This window comes from Acomys russatus, chromosome 1, assembly GCF_903995435.1.
Source record: "Acomys russatus chromosome 1, mAcoRus1.1, whole genome shotgun sequence".
Classification (NCBI taxonomy): Eukaryota; Metazoa; Chordata; class Mammalia; order Rodentia; family Muridae; genus Acomys; species Acomys russatus.
In genome coordinates, this window is record NC_067137.1 from 109,331,891 (window position 1) to 109,340,439 (window position 8,549).

Consider the following 8,549-nt stretch of genomic DNA (forward strand, 5'->3'; position numbering starts at 1 on the left):
AGCAACCTAAAGAAAGAATGGACTTTCTGCTTTGTTCTCTGGCTACGTTACAGGCTGTTTCTCGTATGTCCAGCTCACTCAGCCTGGTCCATCTAGAAGCAGCACTTAATTCCAGATGGATCTGTTATGTCAGGCAAGCAGCAGAGCTCTAAATCTGGGGAAACAAACCCTCTTTAACTGCTACTAACTTGACAGCCGTAACAGTGTGCCTTTTTAGTGTCTCGGGAGCCAGGATGCTTCAAAAATGACAGGGCTGTCAAACACCTGCTAGACTGAATAGGTGGATAGGTGTCCTAAAGAGACTAGCTGGTTGTAGGTCCCCAAAAAACTGTCTGCTGGGTCTGTAACAGATAACCTAAATGCACAAAGGGGACATTCCACCCTCAATTTTGAGGGGGGCGTTGTTTTTCGAGACAGAGTGTCTCTGTGTAGCCTTGGCTATCCTGGACTTGATTTGTAGACCAGGCTGGCCTCGAACTCACAGTGATCTGCCTGCCTCTGCCTCCCAAGTACTAGAATTAAAGGTGTGCGCCGCCACGCCCAGCCTTCCACCCTCAATATTAAGAACACTTGCTTAGACTGTCACTGTCCTCAAATGTAAAGTATGCATCTCATCTTGTTCTTCCAAGACGAAAGCATTCTTTTTTCTTTTCTCTTTACTTTTTTTTGGGGGGAGGGAGTTTGAGACAGGGTTTCTCAGCTGTCCTGGACTCACTTGGTAGACCAGGCTGGCCTCAAACTCACAGCGATTCACCTGCCTCTGCCTCCCAAGTGCTGGGATTAAAGGTGTGCACCACCACCACCCGGCACATTCTTTTTTCCTAAAGAACAAGAGAGAGGGAGAGAGAGAGAGACAGAGAGAGAGAGAGAGAGAGAGAGAGAGAGAGAGAGAGAGAGAGACGGGTTTTTGGCTCATATTTTAAGAGTGTATCATGGAGGGGTGAATCATTGAGGCTGGAACGAGAGACCACTGGTCACATCATGCCTCTAGTCGGAAACAGACAGAAATGAGCCACAGCAGCTATCCTCCTTTTTAATGAGTCCAGGACCCCAGCACTTGGGATGGGACTCCCAGCATGGCTGGGGTCTTTCCTGGTCAACCTCCCCGGAGACACCATTAAAGAGACACCCACAGGTGTGTCTCCTGGGTGGTTCTAAATCCAGTCAAACTGAGAAGGAAGATGAATCGTGCCAGTAAGACAATGGGGAATCGTGGGTGCTCTGTTGAACTTCAGAGTGTATTTGATACATGAGAAGCCCCATATGCTAGTTAGAACAGCAAAGTCCTTCTCAGACTGAAGGGAAGAGAGAATTCACACAGAAAGAATCTTCTGCCAGTATAGCACTGACGGCTTAATTTCTGGTGGCAGAAATAGATGATAATGAGAAAAGAGACTTGAGCATAAATAATAGAAAAATTATGTTCTAAATAGAGCATGGATTAGGTGAGGGAGCAGCAAACTGTTTTCCTCTTAGAGGCCAGATAGCAAATTCAAGGCCTTGTGAGCCATATGCTCTTATTTATAATTGCTCAACTCCGCTGGAAAGCAGGCAGAGACAGTAACAAATGCCTGTGTCCCCATATGATGTTTCAATGGATATTGGAATTGGAATTTCACATGTCATGACACATTATTGTTTTAATGTCTTTTCAATCATTTAAAAATACAAAATCCGTCCTTAGTTCATGGGACTCTTAAAAAAATAGACCATGGTCTATATTTGGTCTCAATAGTTGGCAGATTCCTGCATCAAGTTACCATGAACGAGCAAACAGAAGCCGGGCAGTGGTACAGAGATGTCTGAAATGCCCCCATTAGCTCGCTGCCACAGCGCCCTGGGTTAGCCTGCCTGGCGTGCTTGCTCCTCTACACTGTGACTGCATACTTAACTGTGCTATATGGAGCCAAGCAATGGCGGTGTGCAATTGTTCAGTTGCTTGTTCAACACTTTCACACCCATTATGTGCCAGTTGCTGTGGTAGATGTTAAGGGAACTTCCTTGCTCTTTATAAAGATTACAGTTTAAGAATAGAAATTAATTCTAGGTAATCCCGCAAAGAAATTGTAAGCTTTTCGTTATGATCACACCATAAGCAGAAATCAGTGTGCTATATTGGGGTGCATCAGGAGTACCTAGTTTAGGTTAGAGTTGCTGGAAGGCCTTTGCATGGAAGTGGTTGTTTTTTTTGTTTTTGTTTTGTTTTTGTTTTGTTTTGTTTTGTTTTGAATTCTGAATCTTTAAAGATGAATACGATTAACCAGGACTTTGAAGAAACTTGCCTAATGTTCACCAATCTCATTTCCTCTTCTTGGGCAAACAGGAAGAACTTTTTTTTTCTATTTTCAGTCCTTTTGTAGCTAGGTTCTTAAGACAGTATCTGGCCAGTGGGTACATTATATTTACTTGGGGGACCTTTGGGAAAACCCTGAAGTTCCGGCCTCACCCAGGGCTACTTATTCAAGTATTTATATTCTGTCCTCTTAAAAGTGTTTCATGTGAAGATCCCACCCGTGTAACTGGATCTGGAGGCTCGGCTGTGCACCTGTGTTAGTGCCAGCTCCTGAATTACCACCATCATGTCCCCCCAGGTGACCAATTCACTCCACTTTCCATTGTCTTTGTTTCTTACTTAGGCCCCAGAGTCACTCATCTGAGGCAGGTTGTCGCCCCATTGCTGATCTCTAGCCCCAAGGGAAATGTAAATTGCTAGAGGAAGACAGTGACCTCGATTCAGGGTTCTTAACTCCATTTGAGACTCCAGTGCCGGCCAACAATTATCAAAGCTGCCTCACTGTATTTATATCTCTCGATGGCTGTTCCAAAGTGTTCCGAAGTCCCCCCAACTCCCCAATTCACCCCTTCCCCGCCTCTTCTCCTGTCACTCAGTACAGCATTGTGTTTAAAGGTGATACCCATCCTATGTCTAAGCTTGGCAAATTTTGCAACTCTTCTGCAATTTTAGAATTACCTAGAAATAAGTAATAAGATCTGGGGGCATGTGGGTGAAGCTCAGTGAGTTGCACTTGTTGCACAATCATGAGGGCGTGAGCTCACATTCCAAGAGCCTACACAAAGCCAGTGTACATTTGTATTTCCAGTGTTCCTGTAGCAAGGTGGGAGGCAGACAAGAAAATCCCTGGCGAGGCTGGCTATCCATTATGACAGCAAAGATACCCTGACTCCATCAAGGTGGAAAATGAGAACCGACCCCTGAAATTGTCCTCCGACCCCTATACATATCACACACACACACACACACACACACACACACACGTCAGCTCTCAGCTAAGGCCGAGCATAATAACTGAGAAGAAAATGCCTTCTTTTCTGCTATGCAGGAATGGAGGTCTCTACCCAACTCCTGAGCTGTGAGTAGGCATCTATGGTACCATTCCACGTAGCTCCATGGAAACCAGCTGCATCCCTTTTATTGGCATGGGAACTGATGCTTAGGAGAGTCCTGACCTGCTGTGAGCCACTACAATTTGATGAATCTCATCTCTTGGGTAATGAAAGCAAGAAACACCACACCTCTGGGATTTACTAGTGAAAACTATCAGATTAAGATGCAGTAGTTTAACTCTCAACTGTCCCTACAGACTCATGTTTTTAAATGCATGTTCTCCACAGGTAGTACTCTTTTGGGGGGAAGCCGGGGAGCATTTAGGACAATGGTTCTCAGCCTGTGGGTTGCAATCCCTTTCGTGTTGGGGCGGGAGTTGAGTGACCCATTTACAGGATATCCTATGACCATCAGAAGACATAGATTTACATTATGATTCGTAACAGTAGCGAAAGTACAGTAATGAAGTAGCAACAAAAATAAATTTATGGTTGGTGGTCACCACAGCATGAGAAACTGTATTAACGGGTTGCAGCATTAGGAAGGTTGAGAACCACTGCTCTCGGAGATGGCACTCAGATGATGGATGTAGCATTGCACATGGGCCTTCGAAGGTAAGCCCCACCCCTGCTCCCTGGCCTACTCCCTGCTCCCTGGTCTGCTATAGTGTGAACAGTCCCCAGTAGGTATGCCCACCACCACGCACCAAGCTATCCTGCATGCTTTCTCTACCACAATGGACTGCACTTGCGAACTGAAATAAATCTTTACTGCTATAAAGCATTTCTCTCAGTCATTTGGGTCACAATAATGCAAAGCAGAATATATCACATCCCCCCTTAACTCCACCAAAACTGTCTTTCAAAAAAAAAAAAAAACAGCCATGTGTGGTGGTTCACACCTTTAATCTTAGCACTCAAGAGACAGAAACAGGTGAATCTCTATGAGTTGGAGACCAGCCTCGATTACAGTGAGCTGGGGCTACATCACAAGACCCTGAACAAAAGGTCAAAAATTGCATTATCAGATCTTTATGCTCTTTTGACCCTCTCAGATCTTTGTTGTGTGATATAGATCCAGTCAGTGTAAGGGACTAACTACAGGGTTAGAGGGCAACTCAGTTAATAGGTGTCAAATTCTTATTAATGGTGCCCCCTTTCTCTGCTGCGACTCCTATGTCGTCTCTCTTCTGAAGTCAGGATGTTGTGAGGCATCGTAGACGTAAAGGAGTCTCAATAAGGGGACAACCTCGAGGTACTGAGTTCCAAACTAAATCAGAAGACCCAAGTATGGGAGCTGGCCCCCCACCTCTGAGAGGTAGCACTCAGCTGTCCGAAGCCACACAGGATGCATGTCACATCTGCAACTACTGGTGGGAGGTACAGAAGATGTTTTACTCTTTCCCTTCCCTCTCCCTGTTTAAAAAAAAAAAAAAAAACAGGAACAAAACAAAGCAAAAATGTAGTGGGAGAGGGGAGAGCCACCCTATATTTTTAATGAAACAGGAAAACTCTGAGAACCTCAAACCACAAACCATAAAGTATGCCTGCCAGAATCTGCAAAGTTAATAACGCTGAGCACTGACATACAGTGCCTCCTGCCTAGAGTAGAAAACATGTCTCCTTGGGTGCTAGTGTCACAGGCTGAAGAAAGATGAAATAAGATTTGATGGTGCTTGAGACAGTCATCTGTCTATATTAAGTAATGTAATTTTTCAAAGCGGTTCAATTTTGTTTAGGTGTCTTTCAGTGTGATTACATCAAGTAGAACATTTTAATGTGATGCCAGTAGCCTTTGGTATTTCTATAACCCATGCTAATCTTCCTTCCTAACAAAGAAACGGCTTGGCTTCCAGCAGGAAATAGGTCTAGCCAGAATCTTTTTTTGTCTTCCTTGCATTTGTTTTAAAAAGCAGGTATATGTCTGAGTCCAAGGCCATCCTTGTCTACAATATCCCGCACCAGAACGCCAGGGCTACCAGTGAGACACTGTCTCAAAAAGAAAGAAAGTGAAGACAGAAGGAAGGAAGGAAGGAAGGAAGGAAAGAAGGAAGGAAGGAAGGTTGGTTTACTTCCTATTTAAGGAACATGGTACAGGTTCTCCATTTGTAATAGTGGTATGACTCTAGCGAAAATCAACCTAGAAAAGGATATTGACTTTAATAGGAGTGACAGTACACGTGGAATGGACATTGAGACTTGACACCCACCATGACTCCATGGAGACTAGTAGTATTTCTGTGAAGCACCAGTGTGATAAGGAAAGGCTGTCCTGAGCACACTGCCAACAACACAAGCACACATGTTCATGTCTTTCTACATGTTAGAGTTTATTGATTAACAATAAATTCAGAGACTATGTCAGTTTCGTCATGTGCAGTTTACCAAGTAATGTTGATTTCCCTTGAAAGCATGGCCTTTGGCAATCATGGGCTCTTTTATTTTTTAGATTTAGTGTTTACTGCTGTTTAATTGCATATATGAATGTGCATGCACACATTTGTGAAAGTACCCAAGGAGGACTGAGGTTACAGGCAGTTGTGGCCCACCAAACATGGTGCTGGGAACTGAACTCAGGTCCTCTGGGAGTGTAATATGCCCTAAAATGCTGAGGCAGCTCCCAAGCCCAGTCACAGATGCTTTTATTCCAGTCTCAATTATTAATATTAACTCTCAGATCACACATCACATTTCACAGATTAATACAAGTGTGTGCACACACATAAACACAGAATGTCTACAAAAATCATAGAGTGGCCTTTCTGGAGACAGAGTCAGGGAACTGGTACAGATGCTGAAAGAACCTTGGAGGTGGTTAGGAGGCCTAATTAGCAGCTGGAGAGCTGCTGAGAGCATCTAGAGGCCAGTCTCCAGAGGCTTCAGAAACGTGGAGGAGAGGCACAGGACCGGGTAGAGACAGATGGATGGAACGGATAGCAATTTGTGTGACTCACCTCAGGCAGTAGGATGATGCTGAGCTGAAGCCCCGATACAGTCAGTTTGCTGCCTATTGGTCCCTTGATGCATGCACCAGGTGGCCAGGTGACAGCAGTGGGGCCACTGACCACTCCAGTGTTAGGTGTTCCTTATTTTATGGGGTCCAGGTGATTTTGCTGCATGCTTCATTGATCTGGTATATTCCATAAGTTCACAGGCCTAGGTTTTTTTTTTTTTTTTTTCTGATGTGTTCCCAATCTACTTTAAAAAAAAAAACAAAAACCATAGATGAACTTTTTTTTACTTGCATGAATAAATATCATTCTGTTCCTTGTGATTCATGCTGGACAGGTGGTGTCTATGTATACAAACAAGATGCCGAGTCATTCTGCTTCTGTATTTATATTCAGAGTGGAGTCAACTGCTGCCTATTAAAACGGAGCCACCAGAAAGTTGTTCATGACGGCACATGCCTTTAGTCTCAGGGATCATGGGAGGCAGAGACAGACAGACCTCTGAGTTTGAGGCTATCCTGATCTACATAGCGAGTTCCAAGAGAACCAGGGCTACTTCCTGAGATCATCTTACAATCAAACCAACAAAGAGAAAAAAGGGGTCACCCATAAGAGGAAACTCACTGTTTCACAAAATTTGGAGTAACTTAGAGCAGGCCATAGTTCACCTCCACGGTCAAAAAATCAAGGAGGCACCAGGGTGTAATTGCCTGTTTCTGTGATCTGTGGCCTCTAGCCAAGTATCTCCTGGAAATAGAAGGATGAAGGGTGGGAAGGCAATGGGTGAGCCATAACCAAAGGGCCAGAGTTTTGTTAGGGACTTCAGTAGCCTTCCACATATCAGCATCTGACAATCTCAGAGACGTGGCTCATGGAAAGCAGCTGTCAACTGGCTCAAAATCCTTCTTCCTCCTTTGACCATGCTATTTAACAAATAACTTTGCATGGCACTGGAGAAAATTACAAAGCTTCCTCTCTCTGGAATTAGGAAAAATAAAAACAACTCAAACAGGAGTTTTGGGGTTACAAAGAAAGAATTCTTGAACAACAAAAGAAGGGGGGGAAGTTGAGCTAGAAAACTCAGAGAGAGACAGAGAGGGAAGAAGCCATTTCAACTCAGTCAAACCTGGAATGAACACAGTGAAAACACAATGGAACACTACAGGAAAACACGAAGAAATAAAAGCGATAGTCAAGGAAAATAGTCCAATAGAGTTCTAACTTGTGCATAATGGGCATTTGCAAAGCACTGAGAATAACTGGAACGGTAGAACAGGAGAAGCCGCCTCGCTGGAGTCAGCAGGTAAAAGGCGCACACTATGTGTCTAGGTGAAATGTTTGCAGAGTAATCAGTAATAAAACATACAAGAGAAACGTAGTCCCATGAAAGTCTTCACTTACCAGTAAAGTGGGATAGAGGTGAGGACATCCTATTGGAACTCTAGGTGAGAGAAATATAGGAGATGGGGAAATGGAAGGATCCAGAGAGTCCTAGAAACCTACAAGAACACTATGATGGGCGGATCTGGGCCCAGGGGTTCTGCTCGATCTATGGCACCAACCAAGGACAATACGTGCAGTCAGCATTAAACCCCTACCCAGATCTAGCCAATGGACAGGACATTCTCCACAGTTAAGTGGAGAGTAGGGACTGACTTTCACACGAACTCTGGTGCCCCATATTTGGCCGTATCCCCTTGATGGGGAGGCCCGATGGCACTCGGAGGAAGGATAGCAGACTACCAAGAAGAGACTTGATACCCCAGGATCATATTCAGGGGGAGGAGGTCCCCCTCAGTCACATTCATAGGGAAGGGGAATGGGGTGAAAGCGGGAGGGAGGGAGGAATGGGAGGATGCACGGGATGGGATAGCAATTGAGATGTAATATGAAAATTTTTATTTTTCAATTAAAAAAAAAGTAAAAAAAAGAGTGGGGGCTGGGGTAGAGCTCAGTTGGTCCTCAGTAGTAGTAGTAATAGTAGTAGTAATAATAATAATAATAATAATAATAATAATAATAATAATAATAGCAACAACCAGTTAACACATAATGTTAAATGACAGTGAAGCAAACTCTACAAAATTTAATAAGATAAAGATGGGATTGGTGACTCATATTCTGCCAACTTGTCCCTTGGTTATAAAGGTCACCAACTGTCATTCATGAGAATGAATAAATGCAAGGTTTCCATGTTATTGGAAAAACCTGCTCTTTATGAGGAAATTCAGTCAACCAAGAAATGACAATCCC